The sequence below is a fragment of the Ovis canadensis genome, chromosome 25 (assembly GCF_042477335.2).
Source record: "Ovis canadensis isolate MfBH-ARS-UI-01 breed Bighorn chromosome 25, ARS-UI_OviCan_v2, whole genome shotgun sequence".
NCBI lineage: Eukaryota > Metazoa > Chordata > Mammalia > Artiodactyla > Bovidae > Ovis > Ovis canadensis.
The window spans coordinates 20596742-20622862 of NC_091269.1; the positions used below are offsets into that span (position 1 = coordinate 20596742).

General features: G+C 71.7%; 13 non-coding genes across 13 annotated transcripts; all 13 read right to left on the reverse strand.

The window, feature by feature from the left end:
- Positions 1–459: 459 nt before the first annotated feature.
- Positions 460–578, reverse strand: LOC138430553 (5S ribosomal RNA). The gene has a single exon (XR_011253245.1). It is a non-coding gene; the product is annotated as a 5S ribosomal RNA (ribosomal RNA).
- A 1943-nt stretch (positions 579–2521) lies between these two features.
- Positions 2522–2640, reverse strand: LOC138430554 (5S ribosomal RNA). The gene has a single exon (XR_011253246.1). It is a non-coding gene; the product is annotated as a 5S ribosomal RNA (ribosomal RNA).
- Positions 2641–4602: 1962 nt separating this feature from the next.
- On the reverse strand, positions 4603–4721 carry LOC138430663 (5S ribosomal RNA). The gene has a single exon (XR_011253341.1). It is a non-coding gene; the product is annotated as a 5S ribosomal RNA (ribosomal RNA).
- A 1956-nt stretch (positions 4722–6677) lies between these two features.
- LOC138430555 (5S ribosomal RNA) lies at positions 6678–6796 on the reverse strand. The gene has a single exon (XR_011253247.1). It is a non-coding gene; the product is annotated as a 5S ribosomal RNA (ribosomal RNA).
- A 1962-nt stretch (positions 6797–8758) lies between these two features.
- LOC138430557 (5S ribosomal RNA) lies at positions 8759–8877 on the reverse strand. Its single transcript, XR_011253249.1, has one exon. It is a non-coding gene; the product is annotated as a 5S ribosomal RNA (ribosomal RNA).
- A 1943-nt stretch (positions 8878–10820) lies between these two features.
- LOC138430558 (5S ribosomal RNA) lies at positions 10821–10939 on the reverse strand. Its single transcript, XR_011253250.1, has one exon. It is a non-coding gene; the product is annotated as a 5S ribosomal RNA (ribosomal RNA).
- Positions 10940–12902: 1963 nt separating this feature from the next.
- LOC138430664 (5S ribosomal RNA) lies at positions 12903–13021 on the reverse strand. The gene has a single exon (XR_011253342.1). It is a non-coding gene; the product is annotated as a 5S ribosomal RNA (ribosomal RNA).
- A 1961-nt stretch (positions 13022–14982) lies between these two features.
- On the reverse strand, positions 14983–15101 carry LOC138430559 (5S ribosomal RNA). Its single transcript, XR_011253251.1, has one exon. It is a non-coding gene; the product is annotated as a 5S ribosomal RNA (ribosomal RNA).
- Positions 15102–17062: 1961 nt separating this feature from the next.
- On the reverse strand, positions 17063–17181 carry LOC138430560 (5S ribosomal RNA). The gene has a single exon (XR_011253252.1). It is a non-coding gene; the product is annotated as a 5S ribosomal RNA (ribosomal RNA).
- Positions 17182–19156: 1975 nt separating this feature from the next.
- Positions 19157–19275, reverse strand: LOC138430666 (5S ribosomal RNA). The gene has a single exon (XR_011253344.1). It is a non-coding gene; the product is annotated as a 5S ribosomal RNA (ribosomal RNA).
- Positions 19276–21237: 1962 nt separating this feature from the next.
- On the reverse strand, positions 21238–21356 carry LOC138430561 (5S ribosomal RNA). Its single transcript, XR_011253253.1, has one exon. It is a non-coding gene; the product is annotated as a 5S ribosomal RNA (ribosomal RNA).
- A 1964-nt stretch (positions 21357–23320) lies between these two features.
- Positions 23321–23439, reverse strand: LOC138430562 (5S ribosomal RNA). The gene has a single exon (XR_011253254.1). It is a non-coding gene; the product is annotated as a 5S ribosomal RNA (ribosomal RNA).
- Positions 23440–25405: 1966 nt separating this feature from the next.
- On the reverse strand, positions 25406–25524 carry LOC138430667 (5S ribosomal RNA). Its single transcript, XR_011253345.1, has one exon. It is a non-coding gene; the product is annotated as a 5S ribosomal RNA (ribosomal RNA).
- Positions 25525–26121: the final 597 nt, after the last annotated feature.

Consider the following 26121-nt stretch of genomic DNA (forward strand, 5'->3'; position numbering starts at 1 on the left):
AGGTGTGCCTGTGTTTGGGGGGAGGGGGGCGGGCGTGAGGGTGTGTGTGTGTGTGTGTGTGTGTGTGTGTGTGTGTGTGTGTTGTGCGCCCGCGCCTGCGGGAGACCGCGAGGTTGCCTGCCAGGATGCGTCTGGGGGTGGGGCTGGGGCCCCGGCCCCGCCCAGAATTGCCTGAGGCCTGCCAAGGGAGCCCCAGACAGAGACCCCCGCGCCCCCGCCGCCGCCGTTCCTCTGGTTTCCTGGACGCCGAAAGCCGAGGGGCTCGCGGGCCGCGCGGAGGCAACCCAGGTCTGCAGCGGGAGTCGGGGCCCCGGCCAGCCAACCTGAGAGGGGCTGGAAGGCAGGCGGCGGCTCTGAGCGCGGTGGGGTGCCAGGGGCCAGCGGCTGGTGCGGCTTGCGGTGCGGCTGGGGCCGGGGGCTAAAGGAGAGGGGAGGCAGGGCAAAACAGAAACAACAAAAAGCCTACAGCACCCGGTATTCCCAGGCGGTCTCCCATCCAAGTACTAACCGGGCCCGACCCTGCTTAGCTTCCGAGATCAGACGAGATCGGGCGCGTTCAGGGTGGTATGGCCGTAGACGGAGGCGGCTGCCGCCAGGGGCCCTAAGAGCCCTGCGCTGCGCCTGCCTTTCGCTCTGACCTGCCGCCCGGGCCAGCCGGCGGCCGCAGCTCTCCAGCTCTCCACGGAGCGCGCGCTGCACTTGAGCTGCACCACCCGCGACCGGACTCCCGGCGGCCCGGTGGCCGGCACACGCCGCCCCGCGCCCCGCCCCCGCCCACGTCCCCGCCCCCCCCCCCCCCCCCCGGCCAACACACCGCCGGCCCGGCCCGGGGGACCACAGGGCTTCCGGGACCGGGAGCAGCCGGCCGGGTGTGCCCGCCGGTGGGTGTAGCGGGGAGGGTGGAGTGAGGGGCGCCGAGGTCGTGGCGCTCTCCCACCCTGGGACCCTCCAGGCACCACCCGGCTCGGGGGCCGCCGCCCCTCCCCCAGCCCCTCGCCCACCTCCCCAAGGCGTTCGCTGCCCAGGGCCTCGGGGCCCGCTGGGGCCCGCGGTCCTCTGAGCCTCCTGCGGGCCTAGGCGCAGCCCAGCCGTGGCCCTGAGCGCCCATCCTGCCCGGCACCTGCGCGGTGCCCAAACCCACCTGCAGCCACCAGCGCCGGCGACCAGAGCTCGTCAGCCCCGCCCCTTCGCCCTACCGAGGCCCCCCCCTTGCCCCCACGCCGCCCTCCAAGCACCGGACCTTGCTGAGGGTGCAGACGAGCGACGTGCAGCCACACGGACAGGCACACAGACACACTCGCAGGCACCCACGCCAAGTGAGACAGCCGGCCGGCGCAAGCTCGTCAGCCAGGGCCACGGCCAGAGCACCCACCCGTGAGAGGCCGGGGCCAGAGGAAGGGACGGCAGGCCGGGGGTCAGGAGAGACAGAGACGCAAAGAGATGAAGGTTCAGAGACAGGCTCCCAAGACGGCGAGAGGGCAGATGCAGATGCAGACAGACAGACAGACACGAGCGCGCAGGCACACCCAGGGAGGGAGAGCCAGAGAGACGGAGACACAGAGCGACCGACCCACAGCGAGACGGAAAGCGGGAGACGGACAGGGCACAGGGGACGGCATCCCATCCGAGACGGACACTCTGGCACAGACCGTCACACACCGCAGAGAGCGGCCCGTGCGCAAGGGAGGGGGCGTGAGCCTTGGGCCCGGCGAGCCCCGGCTGGACGCGGTGCCCTGGGGCTGGCAATCACCCGTGGGGACCCCAAGACTTCCTCGCAGCCGAGGTCTCAAAGGTCCCCTTCGGCTTGGCTCCCTGAGGCGAGACCCAGCCCCCGCCCCCAGGCCAGAGGGTGAGTGTGGGAGAGAGTGTGCGTGTGAGTGTGTCGGTGGGCGACGGTGGTGGGGTCGGGTCGACTGGGGGGGCCGGGTGGATACCCACAGTGGAGGGGGGAGGGTGTGGCGGCCGGGGCTTTGGAAGCCTGTGCGGTCCTCTTGCTGTCTCTCTCTCTCCCTCTTTCTCCGTCTCCCTTACTTGTGGTTTCCGGCTCTTGACCTGTCTGGGCTGCGGGAGGTGTGCCTGTGTTTGGGGGGAGGGGGGCGGGCGTGAGGGTGTGTGTGTGTGTGTGTGTGTGTGTGTGTGTGTGTTGTGCGCCCGCGCCTGCGGGAGACCGCGAGGTTGCCTGCCAGGATGCGTCTGGGGGTGGGGCTGGGGCCCCGGCCCCGCCCAGAATTGCCTGAGGCCTGCCAAGGGAGCCCCAGACAGAGACCCCCGCGCCCCCGCCGCCGCCGTTCCTCTGGTTTCCTGGACGCCGAAAGCCGAGGGGCTCGCGGGCCGCGCGGAGGCAACCCAGGTCTGCAGCGGGAGTCGGGGCCCCGGCCAGCCAACCTGAGAGGGGCTGGAAGGCAGGCGGCGGCTCTGAGCGCGGTGGGGTGCCAGGGGCCAGCGGCTGGTGCGGCTTGCGGTGCGGCTGGGGCCGGGGGCTAAAGGAGAGGGGAGGCAGGGCAAAACAGAAACAACAAAAAGCCTACAGCACCCGGTATTCCCAGGCGGTCTCCCATCCAAGTACTAACCGGGCCCGACCCTGCTTAGCTTCCGAGATCAGACGAGATCGGGCGCGTTCAGGGTGGTATGGCCGTAGACGGAGGCGGCTGCCGCCAGGCGCCCTAAGAGCCCTGCGCTGCGCCTGCCTTTCGCTCTGACCTGCCGCCCGGGCCAGCCGGCGGCCGCAGCTCTCCAGCTCTCCACGGAGCGCGCGCTGCACTTGAGCTGCACCACCCGCGACCGGACTCCCGGCGGCCCGGTGGCCGGCACACGCCGCCCCGCGCCCCGCCCCCGCCCACGTCCCCGCCCCCCCCCCCCCCCCCCCCCCCCCGGCCAACACACCGCCGGCCCGGCCCGGGGGACCACAGGGCTTCCGGGACCGGGAGCAGCCAGCCGGGTGTGCCCGCCGGTGGGTGTAGCGGGGAGGGTGGAGTGAGGGGCGCCGAGGTCGTGGCGCTCTCCCACCCTGGGACCCTCCAGGCACCACCCGGCTCGGGGGCCGCCGCCCCTCCCCCAGCCCCTCGCCCACCTCCCCAAGGCGTTCGCTGCCCAGGGCCTCGGGGCCCGCTGGGGCCCGCGGTCCTCTGAGCCTCCTGCGGGCCTAGGCGCAGCCCAGCCGTGGCCCTGAGCGCCCATCCTGCCCGGCACCTGCGCGGTGCCCAAACCCACCTGCAGCCACCAGCGCCGGCGACCAGAGCTCGTCAGCCCCGCCCCTTCGCCCTACCGAGGCCCCCCCCTTGCCCCCACGCCGCCCTCCAAGCACCGGACCTTGCTGAGGGTGCAGACGAGCGACGTGCAGCCACACGGACAGGCACACAGACACACTCGCAGGCACCCACGCCAAGTGAGACAGCCGGCCGGCGCAAGCTCGTCAGCCAGGGCCACGGCCAGAGCACCCACCCGTGAGAGGCCGGGGCCAGAGGAAGGGACGGCAGGCCGGGGGTCAGGAGAGACAGAGACGCAAAGAGATGAAGGTTCAGAGACAGGCTCCCAAGACGGCGAGAGGGCAGATGCAGATGCAGATGCAGATGCAGACAGACAGACAGACACGAGCGCGCAGGCACACCCAGGGAGGGAGAGCCAGAGAGACGGAGACACAGAGCGACCGACCCACAGCGAGACGGAAAGCGGGAGACGGACAGGGCACAGGGGACGGCATCCCATCCGAGACGGACACTCTGGCACAGACCGTCACACACCGCAGAGAGCGGCCCGTGCGCAAGGGAGGGGGCGTGAGCCTTGGGCCCGGCGAGCCCCGGCTGGACGCGGTGCCCTGGGGCTGGCAATCACCCGTGGGGACCCCAAGACTTCCTCGCAGCCGAGGTCTCAAAGGTCCCCTTCGGCTTGGCTCCCTGAGGCGAGACCCAGCCCCCGCCCCCAGGCCAGAGGGTGAGTGTGGGAGAGAGTGTGCGTGTGAGTGTGTCGGTGGGCGACGGTGGTGGGGTCGGGTCGACTGGGGGGGCCGGGTGGATACCCACAGTGGAGGGGGGAGGGTGTGGCGGCCGGGGCTTTGGAAGCCTGTGCGGTCCTCTTGCTGTCTCTCTCTCTCCCTCTTTCTCCGTCTCCCTTACTTGTGGTTTCCGGCTCTTGACCTGTCTGGGCTGCGGGAGGTGTGCCTGTGTTTGGGGGGAGGGGGGCGGGCGTGAGGGTGTGTGTGTGTGTGTGTGTGTGTGTGTGTGTGTGTTGTGCGCCCGCGCCTGCGGGAGACCGCGAGGTTGCCTGCCAGGATGCGTCTGGGGGTGGGGCTGGGGCCCCGGCCCCGCCCAGAATTGCCTGAGGCCTGCCAAGGGAGCCCCAGACAGAGACCCCCGCGCCCCCGCCGCCGCCGTTCCTCTGGTTTCCTGGACGCCGAAAGCCGAGGGGCTCGCGGGCCGCGCGGAGGCAACCCAGGTCTGCAGCGGGAGTCGGGGCCCCGGCCAGCCAACCTGAGAGGGGCTGGAAGGCAGGCGGCGGCTCTGAGCGCGGTGGGGTGCCAGGGGCCAGCGGCTGGTGCGGCTTGCGGTGCGGCTGGGGCCGGGGGCTAAAGGAGAGGGGAGGCAGGGCAAAACAGAAACAACAAAAAGCCTACAGCACCCGGTATTCCCAGGCGGTCTCCCATCCAAGTACTAACCGGGCCCGACCCTGCTTAGCTTCCGAGATCAGACGAGATCGGGCGCATTCAGGGTGGTATGGCCGTAGACGGAGGCGGCTGCCGCCAGGCGCCCTAAGAGCCCTGCGCTGCGCCTGCCTTTCGCTCTGAACTGCCGCCCGGGCCAGCCGGCGGCCGCAGCTCTCCAGCTCTCCACGGAGCGCGCGCTGCACTTGAGCTGCACCACCCGCGACCGGACTCCCGGCGGCCCGGTGGCCGGCACACGCCGCCCCGCCCCCCGGCCCCGCCCACGGCCCCGCCCCCCCCCCCCCGGCCAACACACCGCCGGCCCGGCCCGGGGGACCACAGGGCTTCCGGGACCGGGAGCAGCCGGCCGGGTGTGCCCGCCGGTGGGTGTAGCGGGGAGGGTGGAGTGAGGGGCGCCGAGGTCGTGGCGCTCTCCCACCCTGGGACCCTCCAGGCACCACCCGGCTCGGGGGCCGCCGCCCCTCCCCCAGCCCCTCGCCCACCTCCCCAAGGCGTTCGCTGCCCAGGGCCTCGGGGCTCGCTGGGGCCCGCGGTCCTCTGAGCCTCCTGCGTGCCTAGGCGCAGCCCAGCCGTGGCCCTGAGCGCCCATCCTGCCCGGCACCTGCGCGGTGCCCAAACCCACCTGCAGCCACCAGCGCCGGCGACCAGAGCTCGTCAGCCCCACCCCTTCGCCCTACCGAGGCCCCCCCCTTGCCCCCACGCCGCCCTCCAAGCACCGGACCTTGCTGAGGGTGCAGACGAGCGACGTGCAGCCACACGGACAGGCACACAGACACACTCGCAGGCACCCACGCCAAGTGAGACAGCCGGCCGGCGCAAGCTCGTCAGCCAGGGCCACGGCCAGAGCACCCCCCCGTGAGAGGCCGGGGCCAGAGGAAGGGACGGCAGGCCGGGGGTCAGGAGAGACAGAGACGCAAAGAGATGAAGGTTCAGAGACAGGCTCCCAAGACGGCGAGAGGGCAGATGCTGATGCAGATGCAGATGCAGATGCAGACAGACAGACAGACACGAGCGCGCAGGCACACCCAGGGAGGGAGAGCCAGAGAGACGGAGACACAGAGCGACCGACCCACAGCGAGACGGAAAGCGGGAGACGGACAGGGCACAGGGGACGGCATCCCATCCGAGACGGACACTCTGGCACAGACCGTCACACACCGCAGAGAGCGGCCCGTGCGCAAGGGAGGGGGCGTGAGCCTTGGGCCCGGCGAGCCCCGGCTGGACGCGGTGCCCTGGGGCTGGCAATCACCCGTGGGGACCCCAAGACTTCCTCGCAGCCGAGGTCTCAAAGGTCCCCTTCGGCTTGGCTCCCTGAGGCGAGACCCAGCCCCCGCCCCCAGGCCAGAGGGTGAGTGTGGGAGAGAGTGTGCGTGTGAGTGTGTCGGTGGGCGACGGTGGTGGGGTCGGGTCGACTGGGGGGGCCGGGTGGATACCCACAGTGGAGGGGGGAGGGTGTGGCGGCCGGGGCTTTGGAAGCCTGTGCGGTCCTCTTGCTGTCTCTCTCTCTCCCTCTTTCTCCGTCTCCCTTACTTGTGGTTTCCGGCTCTTGACCTGTCTGGGCTGCGGGAGGTGTGCCTGTGTTTGGGGGGAGGGGGGCGGGCGTGAGGGTGTGTGTGTGTGTGTGTGTGTGTGTGTGTGTGTGTTGTGCGCCCGCGCCTGCGGGAGACCGCGAGGTTGCCTGCCAGGATGCGTCTGGGGGTGGGGCTGGGGCCCCGGCCCCGCCCAGAATTGCCTGAGGCCTGCCAAGGGAGCCCCAGACAGAGACCCCCGCGCCCCCGCCGCCGCCGTTCCTCTGGTTTCCTGGACGCCGAAAGCCGAGGGGCTCGCGGGCCGCGCGGAGGCAACCCAGGTCTGCAGCGGGAGTCGGGGCCCCGGCCAGCCAACCTGAGAGGGGCTGGAAGGCAGGCGGCGGCTCTGAGCGCGGTGGGGTGCCAGGGGCCAGCGGCTGGTGCGGCTTGCGGTGCGGCTGGGGCCGGGGGCTAAAGGAGAGGGGAGGCAGGGCAAAACAGAAACAACAAAAAGCCTACAGCACCCGGTATTCCCAGGCGGTCTCCCATCCAAGTACTAACCGGGCCCGACCCTGCTTAGCTTCCGAGATCAGACGAGATCGGGCGCGTTCAGGGTGGTATGGCCGTAGACGGAGGCGGCTGCCGCCAGGCGCCCTAAGAGCCCTGCGCTGCGCCTGCCTTTCGCTCTGACCTGCCGCCCGGGCCAGCCGGCGGCCGCAGCTCTCCAGCTCTCCACGGAGCGCGCGCTGCACTTGAGCTGCACCACCCGCGACCGGACTCCCGGCGGCCCGGTGGCCGGCACACGCCGCCCCGCGCCCCGCCCCCGCCCACGTCCCCGCCCCCCCCCCCCCCCCCCCCCGGCCAACACACCGCCGGCCCGGCCCGGGGGACCACAGGGCTTCCGGGACCGGGAGCAGCCGGCCGGGTGTGCCCGCCGGTGGGTGTAGCGGGGAGGGTGGAGTGAGGGGCGCCGAGGTCGTGGCGCTCTCCCACCCTGGGACCCTCCAGGCACCACCCGGCTCGGGGGCCGCCGCCCCTCCCCCAGCCCCTCGCCCACCTCCCCAAGGCGTTCGCTGCCCAGGGCCTCGGGGCTCGCTGGGGCCCGCGGTCCTCTGGGCCTCCTGCGTGCCTAGGCGCAGCCCAGCCGTGGCCCTGAGCGCCCATCCTGCCCGGCACCTGCGCGGTGCCCAAACCCACCTGCAGCCACCAGCGCCGGCGACCAGAGCTCGTCAGCCCCGCCCCTTCGCCCTACCGAGGCCCCCCCCTTGCCCCCACGCCGCCCTCCAAGCACCGGACCTTGCTGAGGGTGCAGACGAGCGACGTGCAGCCACACGGACAGGCACACAGACACACTCGCAGGCACCCACGCCAAGTGAGACAGCCGGCCGGCGCAAGCTCGTCAGCCAGGGCCACGGCCAGAGCACCCCCCCGTGAGAGGCCGGGGCCAGAGGAAGGGACGGCAGGCCGGGGGTCAGGAGAGACAGAGACGCAAAGAGATGAAGGTTCAGAGACAGGCTCCCAAGACGGCGAGAGGGCAGATGCAGATGCAGATGCAGATGCAGACAGACAGACAGACACGAGCGCGCAGGCACACCCAGGGAGGGAGAGCCAGAGAGACGGAGACACAGAGCGACCGACCCACAGCGAGACGGAAAGCGGGAGACGGACAGGGCACAGGGGACGGCATCCCATCCGAGACGGACACTCTGGCACAGACCGTCACACACCGCAGAGAGCGGCCCGTGCGCAAGGGAGGGGGCGTGAGCCTTGGGCCCGGCGAGCCCCGGCTGGACGCGGTGCCCTGGGGCTGGCAATCACCCGTGGGGACCCCCAAGACTTCCTCGCAGCCGAGGTCTCAAAGGTCCCCTTCGGCTTGGCTCCCTGAGGCGAGACCCAGCCCCCGCCCCCAGGCCAGAGGGTGAGTGTGGGAGAGAGTGTGCGTGTGAGTGTGTCGGTGGGCGACGGTGGGGTCGGGTCGACTGGGGGGGCCGGGTGGATACCCACAGTGGAGGGGGGAGGGTGTGGCGGCCGGGGCTTTGGAAGCCTGTGCGGTCCTCTTGCTGTCTCTCTCTCTCCCTCTTTCTCCGTCTCCCTTACTTGTGGTTTCCGGCTCTTGACCTGTCTGGGCTGCGGGAGGTGTGCCTGTGTTTGGGGGGAGGGGGGCGGGCGTGAGGGTGTGTGTGTGTGTGTGTGTGTGTGTGTGTGTGTGTGTGTGTTGTGCGCCCGCGCCTGCGGGAGACCGCGAGGTTGCCTGCCAGGATGCGTCTGGGGGTGGGGCTGGGGCCCCGGCCCCGCCCAGAATTGCCTGAGGCCTGCCAAGGGAGCCCCAGACAGAGACCCCCGCGCCCCCGCCGCCGCCGTTCCTCTGGTTTCCTGGACGCCGAAAGCCGAGGGGCTCGCGGGCCGCGCGGAGGCAACCCAGGTCTGCAGCGGGAGTCGGGGCCCCGGCCAGCCAACCTGAGAGGGGCTGGAAGGCAGGCGGCGGCTCTGAGCGCGGTGGGGTGCCAGGGGCCAGCGGCTGGTGCGGCTTGCGGTGCGGCTGGGGCCGGGGGCTAAAGGAGAGGGGAGGCAGGGCAAAACAGAAACAACAAAAAGCCTACAGCACCCGGTATTCCCAGGCGGTCTCCCATCCAAGTACTAACCGGGCCCGACCCTGCTTAGCTTCCGAGATCAGACGAGATCGGGCGCGTTCAGGGTGGTATGGCCGTAGACGGAGGCGGCTGCCGCCAGGGGCCCTAAGAGCCCTGCGCTGCGCCTGCCTTTCGCTCTGACCTGCCGCCCGGGCCAGCCGGCGGCCGCAGCTCTCCAGCTCTCCACGGAGCGCGCGCTGCACTTGAGCTGCACCACCCGCGACCGGACTCCCGGCGGCCCGGTGGCCGGCACACGCCGCCCCGCGCCCCGCCCCCGCCCACGTCCCCGCCCCCCCCCCCCCCCCCCGGCCAACACACCGCCGGCCCGGCCCGGGGGACCACAGGGCTTCCGGGACCGGGAGCAGCCGGCCGGGTGTGCCCGCCGGTGGGTGTAGCGGGGAGGGTGGAGTGAGGGGCGCCGAGGTCGTGGCGCTCTCCCACCCTGGGACCCTCCAGGCACCACCCGGCTCGGGGGCCGCCGCCCCTCCCCCAGCCCCTCGCCCACCTCCCCAAGGCGTTCGCTGCCCAGGGCCTCGGGGCCCGCTGGGGCCCGCGGTCCTCTGAGCCTCCTGCGGGCCTAGGCGCAGCCCAGCCGTGGCCCTGAGCGCCCATCCTGCCCGGCACCTGCGCGGTGCCCAAACCCACCTGCAGCCACCAGCGCCGGCGACCAGAGCTCGTCAGCCCCGCCCCTTCGCCCTACCGAGGCCCCCCCCTTGCCCCCACGCCGCCCTCCAAGCACCGGACCTTGCTGAGGGTGCAGACGAGCGACGTGCAGCCACACGGACAGGCACACAGACACACTCGCAGGCACCCACGCCAAGTGAGACAGCCGGCCGGCGCAAGCTCGTCAGCCAGGGCCACGGCCAGAGCACCCACCCGTGAGAGGCCGGGGCCAGAGGAAGGGACGGCAGGCCGGGGGTCAGGAGAGACAGAGACGCAAAGAGATGAAGGTTCAGAGACAGGCTCCCAAGACGGCGAGAGGGCAGATGCAGATGCAGACAGACAGACAGACACGAGCGCGCAGGCACACCCAGGGAGGGAGAGCCAGAGAGACGGAGACACAGAGCGACCGACCCACAGCGAGACGGAAAGCGGGAGACGGACAGGGCACAGGGGACGGCATCCCATCCGAGACGGACACTCTGGCACAGACCGTCACACACCGCAGAGAGCGGCCCGTGCGCAAGGGAGGGGGCGTGAGCCTTGGGCCCGGCGAGCCCCGGCTGGACGCGGTGCCCTGGGGCTGGCAATCACCCGTGGGGACCCCAAGACTTCCTCGCAGCCGAGGTCTCAAAGGTCCCCTTCGGCTTGGCTCCCTGAGGCGAGACCCAGCCCCCGCCCCCAGGCCAGAGGGTGAGTGTGGGAGAGAGTGTGCGTGTGAGTGTGTCGGTGGGCGACGGTGGTGGGGTCGGGTCGACTGGGGGGGCCGGGTGGATACCCACAGTGGAGGGGGGAGGGTGTGGCGGCCGGGGCTTTGGAAGCCTGTGCGGTCCTCTTGCTGTCTCTCTCTCTCCCTCTTTCTCCGTCTCCCTTACTTGTGGTTTCCGGCTCTTGACCTGTCTGGGCTGCGGGAGGTGTGCCTGTGTTTGGGGGGAGGGGGGCGGGCGTGAGGGTGTGTGTGTGTGTGTGTGTGTGTGTGTGTGTGTGTTGTGCGCCCGCGCCTGCGGGAGACCGCGAGGTTGCCTGCCAGGATGCGTCTGGGGGTGGGGCTGGGGCCCCGGCCCCGCCCAGAATTGCCTGAGGCCTGCCAAGGGAGCCCCAGACAGAGACCCCCGCGCCCCCGCCGCCGCCGTTCCTCTGGTTTCCTGGACGCCGAAAGCCGAGGGGCTCGCGGGCCGCGCGGAGGCAACCCAGGTCTGCAGCGGGAGTCGGGGCCCCGGCCAGCCAACCTGAGAGGGGCTGGAAGGCAGGCGGCGGCTCTGAGCGCGGTGGGGTGCCAGGGGCCAGCGGCTGGTGCGGCTTGCGGTGCGGCTGGGGCCGGGGGCTAAAGGAGAGGGGAGGCAGGGCAAAACAGAAACAACAAAAAGCCTACAGCACCCGGTATTCCCAGGCGGTCTCCCATCCAAGTACTAACCGGGCCCGACCCTGCTTAGCTTCCGAGATCAGACGAGATCGGGCGCGTTCAGGGTGGTATGGCCGTAGACGGAGGCGGCTGCCGCCAGGCGCCCTAAGAGCCCTGCGCTGCGCCTGCCTTTCGCTCTGACCTGCCGCCCGGGCCAGCCGGCGGCCGCAGCTCTCCAGCTCTCCACGGAGCGCGCGCTGCACTTGAGCTGCACCACCCGCGACCGGACTCCCGGCGGCCCGGTGGCCGGCACACGCCGCCCCGCGCCCCGCCCCCCCCCCCCCCCCCCCCCCCCCCCCCCCCCCCCCCCCCCCCGGCCAACACACCGCCGGCCCGGCCCGGGGGACCACAGGGCTTCCGGGACCGGGAGCAGCCAGCCGGGTGTGCCCGCCGGTGGGTGTAGCGGGGAGGGTGGAGTGAGGGGCGCCGAGGTCGTGGCGCTCTCCCACCCTGGGACCCTCCAGGCACCACCCGGCTCGGGGGCCGCCGCCCCGCCCCCAGCCCCTCGCCCACCTCCCCAAGGCGTTCGCTGCCCAGGGCCTCGGGGCCCGCTGGGGCCCGCGGTCCTCTGAGCCTCCTGCGGGCCTAGGCGCAGCCCAGCCGTGGCCCTGAGCGCCCATCCTGCCCGGCACCTGCGCGGTGCCCAAACCCACCTGCAGCCACCAGCGCCGGCGACCAGAGCTCGTCAGCCCCGCCCCTTCGCCCTACCGAGGCCCCCCCCTTGCCCCCACGCCGCCCTCCAAGCACCGGACCTTGCTGAGGGTGCAGACGAGCGACGTGCAGCCACACGGACAGGCACACAGACACACTCGCAGGCACCCACGCCAAGTGAGACAGCCGGCCGGCGCAAGCTCGTCAGCCAGGGCCACGGCCAGAGCACCCACCCGTGAGAGGCCGGGGCCAGAGGAAGGGACGGCAGGCCGGGGGTCAGGAGAGACAGAGACGCAAAGAGATGAAGGTTCAGAGACAGGCTCCCAAGACGGCGAGAGGGCAGATGCAGATGCAGATGCAGATGCAGACAGACAGACAGACACGAGCGCGCAGGCACACCCAGGGAGGGAGAGCCAGAGAGACGGAGACACAGAGCGACCGACCCACAGCGAGACGGAAAGCGGGAGACGGACAGGGCACAGGGGACGGCATCCCATCCGAGACGGACACTCTGGCACAGACCGTCACACACCGCAGAGAGCGGCCCGTGCGCAAGGGAGGGGGCGTGAGCCTTGGGCCCGGCGAGCCCCGGCTGGACGCGGTGCCCTGGGGCTGGCAATCACCCGTGGGGACCCCAAGACTTCCTCGCAGCCGAGGTCTCAAAGGTCCCCTTCGGCTTGGCTCCCTGAGGCGAGACCCAGCCCCCGCCCCCAGGCCAGAGGGTGAGTGTGGGAGAGAGTGTGCGTGTGAGTGTGTCGGTGGGCGACGGTGGTGGGGTCGGGTCGACTGGGGGGGCCGGGTGGATACCCACAGTGGAGGGGGGAGGGTGTGGCGGCCGGGGCTTTGGAAGCCTGTGCGGTCCTCTTGCTGTCTCTCTCTCTCCCTCTTTCTCCGTCTCCCTTACTTGTGGTTTCCGGCTCTTGACCTGTCTGGGCTGCGGGAGGTGTGCCTGTGTTTGGGGGGAGGGGGGCGGGCGTGAGGGTGTGTGTGTGTGTGTGTGTGTGTGTGTGTGTGTGTTGTGCGCCCGCGCCTGCGGGAGACCGCGAGGTTGCCTGCCAGGATGCGTCTGGGGGTGGGGCTGGGGCCCCGGCCCCGCCCAGAATTGCCTGAGGCCTGCCAAGGGAGCCCCAGACAGAGACCCCCGCGCCCCCGCCGCCGCCGTTCCTCTGGTTTCCTGGACGCCGAAAGCCGAGGGGCTCGCGGGCCGCGCGGAGGCAACCCAGGTCTGCAGCGGGAGTCGGGGCCCCGGCCAGCCAACCTGAGAGGGGCTGGAAGGCAGGCGGCGGCTCTGAGCGCGGTGGGGTGCCAGGGGCCAGCGGCTGGTGCGGCTTGCGGTGCGGCTGGGGCCGGGGGCTAAAGGAGAGGGGAGGCAGGGCAAAACAGAAACAACAAAAAGCCTACAGCACCCGGTATTCCCAGGCGGTCTCCCATCCAAGTACTAACCGGGCCCGACCCTGCTTAGCTTCCGAGATCAGACGAGATCGGGCGCATTCAGGGTGGTATGGCCGTAGACGGAGGCGGCTGCCGCCAGGCGCCCTAAGAGCCCTGCGCTGCGCCTGCCTTTCGCTCTGAACTGCCGCCCGGGCCAGCCGGCGGCCGCAGCTCTCCAGCTCTCCACGGAGCGCGCGCTGCACTTGAGCTGCACCACCCGCGACCGGACTCCCGGCGGCCCGGTGGCCGGCACACGCCGCCCCGCCCCCCGGCCCCGCCCACGTCCCCGCCCCCCCCCCCCCCGGCCAACACACCGCCGGCCCGGCCCGGGGGACCACAGGGCTTCCGGGACCGGGAGCAGCCGGCCGGGTGTGCCCGCCGGTGGGTGTAGCGGGGAGGGTGGAGTGAGGGGCGCCGAGGTCGTGGCGCTCTCCCACCCTGGGACCCTCCAGGCACCACCCGGCTCGGGGGCCGCCGCCCCTCCCCCAGCCCCTCGCCCACCTCCCCAAGGCGTTCGCTGCCCAGGGCCTCGGGGCTCGCTGGGGCCCGCGGTCCTCTGAGCCTCCTGCGTGCCTAGGCGCAGCCCAGCCGTGGCCCTGAGCGCCCATCCTGCCCGGCACCTGCGCGGTGCCCAAACCCACCTGCAGCCACCAGCGCCGGCGACCAGAGCTCGTCAGCCCCACCCCTTCGCCCTACCGAGGCCCCCCCCTTGCCCCCACGCCGCCCTCCAAGCACCGGACCTTGCTGAGGGTGCAGACGAGCGACGTGCAGCCACACGGACAGGCACACAGACACACTCGCAGGCACCCACGCCAAGTGAGACAGCCGGCCGGCGCAAGCTCGTCAGCCAGGGCCACGGCCAGAGCACCCCCCCGTGAGAGGCCGGGGCCAGAGGAAGGGACGGCAGGCCGGGGGTCAGGAGAGACAGAGACGCAAAGAGATGAAGGTTCAGAGACAGGCTCCCAAGACGGCGAGAGGGCAGATGCTGATGCAGATGCAGATGCAGATGCAGACAGACAGACAGACACGAGCGCGCAGGCACACCCAGGGAGGGAGAGCCAGAGAGACGGAGACACAGAGCGACCGACCCACAGCGAGACGGAAAGCGGGAGACGGACAGGGCACAGGGGACGGCATCCCATCCGAGACGGACACTCTGGCACAGACCGTCACACACCGCAGAGAGCGGCCCGTGCGCAAGGGAGGGGGCGTGAGCCTTGGGCCCGGCGAGCCCCGGCTGGACGCGGTGCCCTGGGGCTGGCAATCACCCGTGGGGACCCCAAGACTTCCTCGCAGCCGAGGTCTCAAAGGTCCCCTTCGGCTTGGCTCCCTGAGGCGAGACCCAGCCCCCGCCCCCAGGCCAGAGGGTGAGTGTGGGAGAGAGTGTGCGTGTGAGTGTGTCGGTGGGCGACGGTGGTGGGGTCGGGTCGACTGGGGGGGCCGGGTGGATACCCACAGTGGAGGGGGGAGGGTGTGGCGGCCGGGGCTTTGGAAGCCTGTGCGGTCCTCTTGCTGTCTCTCTCTCTCCCTCTTTCTCCGTCTCCCTTACTTGTGGTTTCCGGCTCTTGACCTGTCTGGGCTGCGGGAGGTGTGCCTGTGTTTGGGGGGAGGGGGGCGGGCGTGAGGGTGTGTGTGTGTGTGTGTGTGTGTGTGTGTGTGTGTGTGTTGTGCGCCCGCGCCTTCGGGAGACCGCGAGGTTGCCTGCCAGGATGCGTCTGGGGGTGGGGCTGGGGCCCCGGCCCCGCCCAGAATTGCCTGAGGCCTGCCAAGGGAGCCCCAGACAGAGACCCCCGCGCCCCCGCCGCCGCCGTTCCTCTGGTTTCCTGGACGCCGAAAGCCGAGGGGCTCGCGGGCCGCGCGGAGGCAACCCAGGTCTGCAGCGGGAGTCGGGGCCCCGGCCAGCCAACCTGAGAGGGGCTGGAAGGCAGGCGGCGGCTCTGAGCGCGGTGGGGTGCCAGGGGCCAGCGGCTGGTGCGGCTTGCGGTGCGGCTGGGGCCGGGGGCTAAAGGAGAGGGGAGGCAGGGCAAAACAGAAACAACAAAAAGCCTACAGCACCCGGTATTCCCAGGCGGTCTCCCATCCAAGTACTAACCGGGCCCGACCCTGCTTAGCTTCCGAGATCAGACGAGATCGGGCGCGTTCAGGGTGGTATGGCCGTAGACGGAGGCGGCTGCCGCCAGGCGCCCTAAGAGCCCTGCGCTGCGCCTGCCTTTCGCTCTGACCTGCCGCCCGGGCCAGCCGGCGGCCGCAGCTCTCCAGCTCTCCACGGAGCGCGCGCTGCACTTGAGCTGCACCACCCGCGACCGGACTCCCGGCGGCCCGGTGGCCGGCACACGCCGCCCCGCGCCCCGCCCCCGCCCACGTCCCCGCCCCCCCCCCCCCCCCCCCCCCCCGGCCAACACACCGCCGGCCCGGCCCGGGGGACCACAGGGCTTCCGGGACCGGGAGCAGCCGGCCGGGTGTGCCCGCCGGTGGGTGTAGCGGGGAGGGTGGAGTGAGGGGCGCCGAGGTCGTGGCGCTCTCCCACCCTGGGACCCTCCAGGCACCACCCGGCTCGGGGGCCGCCGCCCCTCCCCCAGCCCCTCGCCCACCTCCCCAAGGCGTTCGCTGCCCAGGGCCTCGGGGCTCGCTGGGGCCCGCGGTCCTCTGAGCCTCCTGCGGGCCTAGGCGCAGCCCAGCCGTGGCCCTGAGCGCCCATCCTGCCCGGCACCTGCGCGGTGCCCAAACCCACCTGCAGCCACCAGCGCCGGCGACCAGAGCTCGTCAGCCCCGCCCCTTCGCCCTACCGAGGCCCCCCCCTTGCCCCCACGCCGCCCTCCAAGCACCGGACCTTGCTGAGGGTGCAGACGAGCGACGTGCAGCCACACGGACAGGCACACAGACACACTCGCAGGCACCCACGCCAAGTGAGACAGCCGGCCGGCGCAAGCTCGTCAGCCAGGGCCACGGCCAGAGCACCCCCCCGTGAGAGGCCGGGGCCAGAGGAAGGGACGGCAGGCCGGGGGTCAGGAGAGACAGAGACGCAAAGAGATGAAGGTTCAGAGACAGGCTCCCAAGACGGCGAGAGGGCAGATGCAGATGCAGATGCAGATGCAGACAGACAGACAGACACGAGCGCGCAGGCACACCCAGGGAGGGAGAGCCAGAGAGACGGAGACACAGAGCGACCGACCCACAGCGAGACGGAAAGCGGGAGACGGACAGGGCACAGGGGACGGCATCCCATCCGAGACGGACACTCTGGCACAGACCGTCACACACCGCAGAGAGCGGCCCGTGCGCAAGGGAGGGGGCGTGAGCCTTGGGCCCGGCGAGCCCCGGCTGGACGCGGTGCCCTGGGGCTGGCAATCACCCGTGGGGACCCCCAAGACTTCCTCGCAGCCGAGGTCTCAAAGGTCCCCTTCGGCTTGGCTCCCTGAGGCGAGACCCAGCCCCCGCCCCCAGGCCAGAGGGTGAGTGTGGGAGAGAGTGTGCGTGTGAGTGTGTCGGTGGGCGACGGTGGGGTCGGGTCGACTGGGGGGGCCGGGTGGATACCCACAGTGGAGGGGGGAGGGTGTGGCGGCCGGGGCTTTGGAAGCCTGTGCGGTCCTCTTGCTGTCTCTCTCTCTCCCTCTTTCTCCGTCTCCCTTACTTGTGGTTTCCGGCTCTTGACCTGTCTGGGCTGCGGGAGGTGTGCCTGTGTTTGGGGGGAGGGGGGCGGGCGTGAGGGTGTGTGTGTGTGTGTGTGTGTGTGTGTGTGTGTGTGTTGTGCGCCCGCGCCTGCGGGAGACCGCGAGGTTGCCTGCCAGGATGCGTCTGGGGGTGGGGCTGGGGCCCCGGCCCCGCCCAGAATTGCCTGAGGCCTGCCAAGGGAGCCCCAGACAGAGACCCCCGCGCCCCCGCCGCCGCCGTTCCTCTGGTTTCCTGGACGCCGAAAGCCGAGGGGCTCGCGGGCCGCGCGGAGGCAACCCAGGTCTGCAGCGGGAGTCGGGGCCCCGGCCAGCCAACCTGAGAGGGGCTGGAAGGCAGGCGGCGGCTCTGAGCGCGGTGGGGTGCCAGGGGCCAGCGGCTGGTGCGGCTTGCGGTGCGGCTGGGGCCGGGGGCTAAAGGAGAGGGGAGGCAGGGCAAAACAGAAACAACAAAAAGCCTACAGCACCCGGTATTCCCAGGCGGTCTCCCATCCAAGTACTAACCGGGCCCGACCCTGCTTAGCTTCCGAGATCAGACGAGATCGGGCGCGTTCAGGGTGGTATGGCCGTAGACGGAGGCGGCTGCCGCCAGGGGCCCTAAGAGCCCTGCGCTGCGCCTGCCTTTCGCTCTGACCTGCCGCCCGGGCCAGCCGGCGGCCGCAGCTCTCCAGCTCTCCACGGAGCGCGCGCTGCACTTGAGCTGCACCACCCGCGACCGGACTCCCGGCGGCCCGGTGGCCGGCACACGCCGCCCCGCGCCCCGCCCCCGCCCACGTCCCCGCCCCCCCCCCCCCCCCCCCCCCCCCCCCCCCCCGGCCAACACACCGCCGGCCCGGCCCGGGGGACCACAGGGCTTCCGGGACCGGGAGCAGCCGGCCGGGTGTGCCCGCCGGTGGGTGTAGCGGGGAGGGTGGAGTGAGGGGCGCCGAGGTCGTGGCGCTCTCCCACCCTGGGACCCTCCAGGCACCACCCGGCTCGGGGGCCGCCGCCCCTCCCCCAGCCCCTCGCCCACCTCCCCAAGGCGTTCGCTGCCCAGGGCCTCGGGGCCCGCTGGGGCCCGCGGTCCTCTGAGCCTCCTGCGGGCCTAGGCGCAGCCCAGCCGTGGCCCTGAGCGCCCATCCTGCCCGGCACCTGCGCGGTGCCCAAACCCACCTGCAGCCACCAGCGCCGGCGACCAGAGCTCGTCAGCCCCGCCCCTTCGCCCTACCGAGGCCCCCCCCTTGCCCCCACGCCGCCCTCCAAGCACCGGACCTTGCTGAGGGTGCAGACGAGCGACGTGCAGCCACACGGACAGGCACACAGACACACTCGCAGGCACCCACGCCAAGTGAGACAGCCGGCCGGCGCAAGCTCGTCAGCCAGGGCCACGGCCAGAGCACCCACCCGTGAGAGGCCGGGGCCAGAGGAAGGGACGGCAGGCCGGGGGTCAGGAGAGACAGAGACGCAAAGAGATGAAGGTTCAGAGACAGGCTCCCAAGACGGCGAGAGGGCAGATGCAGATGCAGATGCAGATGCAGACAGACAGACAGACACGAGCGCGCAGGCACACCCAGGGAGGGAGAGCCAGAGAGACGGAGACACAGAGCGACCGACCCACAGCGAGAAGGAAAGCGGGAGACGGACAGGGCACAGGGGACGGCATCCCATCCGAGACGGACACTCTGGCACAGACCGTCACACACCGCAGAGAGCGGCCCGCGCGCAAGGGAGGGGGCGTGAGCCTTGGGCCCGGCGAGCCCCGGCTGGACGCGGTGCCCTGGGGCTGGCAATCACCCGTGGGGACCCCAAGACTTCCTCGCAGCCGAGGTCTCAAAGGTCCCCTTCGGCTTGGCTCCCTGAGGCGAGACCCAGCCCCCGCCCCCAGGCCAGAGGGTGAGTGTGGGAGAGAGTGTGCGTGTGAGTGTGTCGGTGGGCGACGGTGGGGTCGGGTCGACTGGGGGGGCCGGGTGGATACCCACAGTGGAGGGGGGAGGGTGTGGCGGCCGGGGCTTTGGAAGCCTGTGCGGTCCTCTTGCTGTCTCTCTCTCTCCCTCTTTCTCCGTCTCCCTTACTTGTGGTTTCCGGCTCTTGACCTGTCTGGGCTGCGGGAGGTGTGCCTGTGTTTGGGGGGAGGGGGGCGGGCGTGAGGGTGTGTGTGTGTGTGTGTGTGTGTGTGTGTGTGTGTGTGTGTGTTGTGCGCCCGCGCCTGCGGGAGACCGCGAGGTTGCCTGCCAGGATGCGTCTGGGGGTGGGGCTGGGGCCCCGGCCCCGCCCAGAATTGCCTGAGGCCTGCCAAGGGAGCCCCAGACAGAGACCCCCGCGCCCCCGCCGCCGCCGTTCCTCTGGTTTCCTGGCCGCCGAAAGCCGAGGGGCTCGCGGGCCGCGCGGAGGCAACCCAGGTCTGCAGCGGGAGTCGGGGCCCCGGCCAGCCAACCTGAGAGGGGCTGGAAGGCAGGCGGCGGCTCTGAGCGCGGTGGGGTGCCAGGGGCCAGCGGCTGGTGCGGCTTGCGGTGCGGCTGGGGCCGGGGGCTAAAGGAGAGGGGAGGCAGGGCAAAACAGAAACAACAAAAAGCCTACAGCACCCGGTATTCCCAGGCGGTCTCCCATCCAAGTACTAACCGGGCCCGACCCTGCTTAGCTTCCGAGATCAGACGAGATCGGGCGCATTCAGGGTGGTATGGCCGTAGACGGAGGCGGCTGCCGCCAGGGGCCCTAAGAGCCCTGCGCTGCGCCTGCCTTTCGCTCTGAACTGCCGCCCGGGCCAGCCGGCGGCCGCAGCTCTCCAGCTCTCCACGGAGCGCGCGCTGCACTTGAGCTGCACCACCCGCGACCGGACTCCCGGCGGCCCGGTGGCCGGCACACGCCGCCCCGCCCCCCGGCCCCGCCCACGTCCCCGCCCCCCCCCCCCCCCGGCCAACACACCGCCGGCCCGGCCCGGGGGACCACAGGGCTTCCGGGACCGGGAGCAGCCGGCCGGGTGTGCCCGCCGGTGGGTGTAGCGGGGAGGGTGGAGTGAGGGGCGCCGAGGTCGTGGCGCTCTCCCACCCTGGGACCCTCCAGGCACCACCCGGCTCGGGGGCCGCCGCCCCTCCCCCAGCCCCTCGCCCACCTCCCCAAGGCGTTCGCTGCCCAGGGCCTCGGGGCTCGCTGGGGCCCGCGGTCCTCTGAGCCTCCTGCGTGCCTAGGCGCAGCCCAGCCGTGGCCCTGAGCGCCCATCCTGCCCGGCACCTGCGCGGTGCCCAAACCCACCTGCAGCCACCAGCGCCGGCGACCAGAGCTCGTCAGCCCCACCCCTTCGCCCTACCGAGGCCCCCCCCTTGCCCCCACGCCGCCCTCCAAGCACCGGACCTTGCTGAGGGTGCAGACGAGCGACGTGCAGCCACACGGACAGGCACACAGACACACTCGCAGGCACCCACGCCAAGTGAGACAGCCGGCCGGCGCAAGCTCGTCAGCCAGGGCCACGGCCAGAGCACCCCCCCGTGAGAGGCCGGGGCCAGAGGAAGGGACGGCAGGCCGGGGGTCAGGAGAGACAGAGACGCAAAGAGATGAAGGTTCAGAGACAGGCTCCCAAGACGGCGAGAGGGCAGATGCTGATGCAGATGCAGATGCAGATGCAGACAGACAGACAGACACGAGCGCGCAGGCACACCCAGGGAGGGAGAGCCAGAGAGACGGAGACACAGAGCGACCGACCCACAGCGAGACGGAAAGCGGGAGACGGACAGGGCACAGGGGACGGCATCCCATCCGAGACGGACACTCTGGCACAGACCGTCACACACCGCAGAGAGCGGCCCGTGCGCAACGGAGGGGGCGTGAGCCTTGGGCCCGGCGAGCCCCGGCTGGACGCGGTGCCCTGGGGCTGGCAATCACCCGTGGGGACCCCAAGACTTCCTCGCAGCCGAGGTCTCAAAGGTCCCCTTCGGCTTGGCTCCCTGAGGCGAGACCCAGCCCCCGCCCCCAGGCCAGAGGGTGAGTGTGGGAGAGAGTGTGCGTGTGAGTGTGTCGGTGGGCGACGGTGGTGGGGTCGGGTCGACTGGGGGGGCCGGGTGGATACCCACAGTGGAGGGGGGAGGGTGTGGCGGCCGGGGCTTTGGAAGCCTGTGCGGTCCTCTTGCTGTCTCTCTCTCTCCCTCTTTCTCCGTCTCCCTTACTTGTGGTTTCCGGCTCTTGACCTGTCTGGGCTGCGGGAGGTGTGCCTGTGTTTGGGGGGAGGGGGGCGGGCGTGAGGGTGTGTGTGTGTGTGTGTGTGTGTGTGTGTGTGTGTGTGTTGTGCGCCCGCGCCTTCGGGAGACCGCGAGGTTGCCTGCCAGGATGCGTCTGGGGGTGGGGCTGGGGCCCCGGCCCCGCCCAGAATTGCCTGAGGCCTGCCAAGGGAGCCCCAGACAGAGACCCCCGCGCCCCCGCCGCCGCCGTTCCTCTGGTTTCCTGGACGCCGAAAGCCGAGGGGCTCGCGGGCCGCGCGGAGGCAACCCAGGTCTGCAGCGGGAGTCGGGGCCCCGGCCAGCCAACCTGAGAGGGGCTGGAAGGCAGGCGGCGGCTCTGAGCGCGGTGGGGTGCCAGGGGCCAGCGGCTGGTGCGGCTTGCGGTGCGGCTGGGGCCGGGGGCTAAAGGAGAGGGGAGGCAGGGCAAAACAGAAACAACAAAAAGCCTACAGCACCCGGTATTCCCAGGCGGTCTCCCATCCAAGTACTAACCGGGCCCGACCCTGCTTAGCTTCCGAGATCAGACGAGATCGGGCGCGTTCAGGGTGGTATGGCCGTAGACGGAGGCGGCTGCCGCCAGGCGCCCTAAGAGCCCTGCGCTGCGCCTGCCTTTCGCTCTGACCTGCCGCCCGGGCCAGCCGGCGGCCGCAGCTCTCCAGCTCTCCACGGAGCGCGCGCTGCACTTGAGCTGCACCACCCGCGACCGGACTCCCGGCGGCCCGGTGGCCGGCACACGCCGCCCCGCGCCCCGCCCCCGCCCACGTCCCCGCCCCCCCCCCCCCCCCCCCCCCCCCCCGGCCAACACACCGCCGGCCCGGCCCGGGGGACCACAGGGCTTCCGGGACCGGGAGCAGCCGGCCGGGTGTGCCCGCCGGTGGGTGTAGCGGGGAGGGTGGAGTGAGGGGCGCCGAGGTCGTGGCGCTCTCCCACCCTGGGACCCTCCAGGCACCACCCGGCTCGGGGGCCGCCGCCCCTCCCCCAGCCCCTCGCCCACCTCCCCAAGGCGTTCGCTGCCCAGGGCCTCGGGGCTCGCTGGGGCCCGCGGTCCTCTGAGCCTCCTGCGTGCCTAGGCGCAGCCCAGCCGTGGCCCTGAGCGCCCATCCTGCCCGGCACCTGCGCGGTGCCCAAACCCACCTGCAGCCACCAGCGCCGGCGACCAGAGCTCGTCAGCCCCGCCCCTTCGCCCTACCGAGGCCCCCCCCTTGCCCCCACGCCGCCCTCCAAGCACCGGACCTTGCTGAGGGTGCAGACGAGCGACGTGCAGCCACACGGACAGGCACACAGACACACTCGCAGGCACCCACGCCAAGTGAGACAGCCGGCCGGCGCAAGCTCGTCAGCCAGGGCCACGGCCAGAGCACCCCCCCGTGAGAGGCCGGGGCCAGAGGAAGGGACGGCAGGCCGGGGGTCAGGAGAGACAGAGACGCAAAGAGATGAAGGTTCAGAGACAGGCTCCCAAGACGGCGAGAGGGCAGATGCAGATGCAGATGCAGATGCAGACAGACAGACAGACACGAGCGCGCAGGCACACCCAGGGAGGGAGAGCCAGAGAGACGGAGACACAGAGCGACCGACCCACAGCGAGACGGAAAGCGGGAGACGGACAGGGCACAGGGGACGGCATCCCATCCGAGACGGACACTCTGGCACAGACCGTCACACACCGCAGAGAGCGGCCCGTGCGCAAGGGAGGGGGCGTGAGCCTTGGGCCCGGCGAGCCCCGGCTGGACGCGGTGCCCTGGGGCTGGCAATCACCCGTGGGGACCCCCAAGACTTCCTCGCAGCCGAGGTCTCAAAGGTCCCCTTCGGCTTGGCTCCCTGAGGCGAGACCCAGCCCCCGCCCCCAGGCCAGAGGGTGAGTGTGGGAGAGAGTGTGCGTGTGAGTGTGTCGGTGGGCGACGGTGGGGTCGGGTCGACTGGGGGGGCCGGGTGGATACCCACAGTGGAGGGGGGAGGGTGTGGCGGCCGGGGCTTTGGAAGCCTGTGCGGTCCTCTTGCTGTCTCTCTCTCTCCCTCTTTCTCCGTCTCCCTTACTTGTGGTTTCCGGCTCTTGACCTGTCTGGGCTGCGGGAGGTGTGCCTGTGTTTGGGGGGAGGGGGGCGGGCGTGAGGGTGTGTGTGTGTGTGTGTGTGTGTGTGTGTGTGTGTGTTGTGCGCCCGCGCCTGCGGGAGACCGCGAGGTTGCCTGCCAGGATGCGTCTGGGGGTGGGGCTGGGGCCCCGGCCCCGCCCAGAATTGCCTGAGGCCTGCCAAGGGAGCCCCAGACAGAGACCCCCGCGCCCCCGCCGCCGCCGTTCCTCTGGTTTCCTGGACGCCGAAAGCCGAGGGGCTCGCGGGCCGCGCGGAGGCAACCCAGGTCTGCAGCGGGAGTCGGGGCCCCGGCCAGCCAACCTGAGAGGGGCTGGAAGGCAGGCGGCGGCTCTGAGCGCGGTGGGGTGCCAGGGGCCAGCGGCTGGTGCGGCTTGCGGTGCGGCTGGGGCCGGGGGCTAAAGGAGAGGGGAGGCAGGGCAAAACAGAAACAACAAAAAGCCTACAGCACCCGGTATTCCCAGGCGGTCTCCCATCCAAGTACTAACCGGGCCCGACCCTGCTTAGCTTCCGAGATCAGACGAGATCGGGCGCGTTCAGGGTGGTATGGCCGTAGACGGAGGCGGCTGCCGCCAGGCGCCCTAAGAGCCCTGCGCTGCGCCTGCCTTTCGCTCTGACCTGCCGCCCGGGCCAGCCGGCGGCCGCAGCTCTCCAGCTCTCCACGGAGCGCGCGCTGCACTTGAGCTGCACCACCCGCGACCGGACTCCCGGCGGCCCGGTGGCCGGCACACGCCGCCCCGCGCCCCGCCCCCCCCCCCGTCCCCCCCCCCCCCCCCCCCCCCCCCCCCCGGCCAACACACCGCCGGCCCGGCCCGGGGGACCACAGGGCTTCCGGGACCGGGAGCAGCCGGCCGGGTGTGCCCGCCGGTGGGTGTAGCGGGGAGGGTGGAGTGAGGGGCGCCGAGGTCGTGGCGCTCTCCCACCCTGGGACCCTCCAGGCACCACCCGGCTCGGGGGCCGCCGCCCCTCCCCCAGCCCCTCGCCCACCTCCCCAAGGCGTTCGCTGCCCAGGGCCTCGGGGCCCGCTGGGGCCCGCGGTCCTCTGAGCCTCCTGCGGGCCTAGGCGCAGCCCAGCCGTGGCCCTGAGCGCCCATCCTGCCCGGCACCTGCGCGGTGCCCAAACCCACCTGCAGCCACCAGCGCCGGCGACCAGAGCTCGTCAGCCCCGCCCCTTCGCCCTACCGAGGCCCCCCCCTTGCCCCCACGCCGCCCTCCAAGCACCGGACCTTGCTGAGGGTGCAGACGAGCGACGTGCAGCCACACGGACAGGCACACAGACACACTCGCAGGCACCCACGCCAAGTGAGACAGCCGGCCGGCGCAAGCTCGTCAGCCAGGGCCACGGCCAGAGCACCCACCCGTGAGAGGCCGGGGCCAGAGGAAGGGACGGCAGGCCGGGGGTCAGGAGAGACAGAGACGCAAAGAGATGAAGGTTCAGAGACAGGCTCCCAAGACGGCGAGAGGGCAGATGCAGATGCAGATGCAGATGCAGACAGACAGACAGACACGAGCGCGCAGGCACACCCAGGGAGGGAGAGCCAGAGAGACGGAGACACAGAGCGACCGACCCACAGCGAGAAGGAAAGCGGGAGACGGACAGGGCACAGGGGACGGCATCCCATCCGAGACGGACACTCTGGCACAGACCGTCACACACCGCAGAGAGCGGCCCGCGCGCAAGGGAGGGGGCGTGAGCCTTGGGCCCGGCGAGCCCCGGCTGGACGCGGTGCCCTGGGGCTGGCAATCACCCGTGGGGACCCCAAGACTTCCTCGCAGCCGAGGTCTCAAAGGTCCCCTTCGGCTTGGCTCCCTGAGGCGAGACCCAGCCCCCGCCCCCAGGCCAGAGGGTGAGTGTGGGAGAGAGTGTGCGTGTGAGTGTGTCGGTGGGCGACGGTGGGGTCGGGTCGACTGGGGGGGCCGGGTGGATACCCACAGTGGAGGGGGGAGGGTGTGGCGGCCGGGGCTTTGGAAGCCTGTGCGGTCCTCTTGCTGTCTCTCTCTCTCCCTCTTTCTCCGTCTCCCTTACTTGTGGTTTCCGGCTCTTGACCTGTCTGGGCTGCGGGAGGTGTGCCTGTGTTTGGGGGGAGGGGGGCGGGCGTGAGGGTGTGTGTGTGTGTGTGTGTGTGTGTGTGTGTGTGTGTGTGTGTTGTGCGCCCGCGCCTGCGGGAGACCGCGAGGTTGCCTGCCAGGATGCGTCTGGGGGTGGGGCTGGGGCCCCGGCCCCGCCCAGAATTGCCTGAGGCCTGCCAAGGGAGCCCCAGACAGAGACCCCCGCGCCCCCGCCGCCGCCGTTCCTCTGGTTTCCTGGCCGCCGAAAGCCGAGGGGCTCGCGGGCCGCGCGGAGGCAACCCAGGTCTGCAGCGGGAGTCGGGGCCCCGGCCAGCCAACCTGAGAGGGGCTGGAAGGCAGGCGGCGGCTCTGAGCGCGGTGGGGTGCCAGGGGCCAGCGGCTGGTGCGGCTTGCGGTGCGGCTGGGGCCGGGGGCTAAAGGAGAGGGGAGGCAGGGCAAAACAGAAACAACAAAAAGCCTACAGCACCCGGTATTCCCAGGCGGTCTCCCATCCAAGTACTAACCGGGCCCGACCCTGCTTAGCTTCCGAGATCAGACGAGATCGGGCGCATTCAGGGTGGTATGGCCGTAGACGGAGGCGGCTGCCGCCAGGGGCCCTAAGAGCCCTGCGCTGCGCCTGCCTTTCGCTCTGAACTGCCGCCCGGGCCAGCCGGCGGCCGCAGCTCTCCAGCTCTCCACGGAGCGCGCGCTGCACTTGAGCTGCACCACCCGCGACCGGACTCCCGGCGGCCCGGTGGCCGGCACACGCCGCCCCGCCCCCCGGCCCCGCCCACGTCCCCGCCCCCCCCCCCCCCCGGCCAACACACCGCCGGCCCGGCCCGGGGGACCACAGGGCTTCCGGGACCGGGAGCAGCCGGCCGGGTGTGCCCGCCGGTGGGTGTAGCGGGGAGGGTGGAGTGAGGGGCGCCGAGGTCGTGGCGCTCTCCCACCCTGGGACCCTCCAGGCACCACCCGGCTCGGGGGCCGCCGCCCCTCCCCCAGCCCCTCGCCCACCTCCCCAAGGCGTTCGCTGCCCAGGGCCTCGGGGCTCGCTGGGGCCCGCGGTCCTCTGAGCCTCCTGCGGGCCTAGGCGCAGCCCAGCCGTGGCCCTGAGCGCCCATCCTGCCCGGCACCTGCGCGGTGCCCAAACCCACCTGCAGCCACCAGCGCCGGCGACCAGAGCTCGTCAGC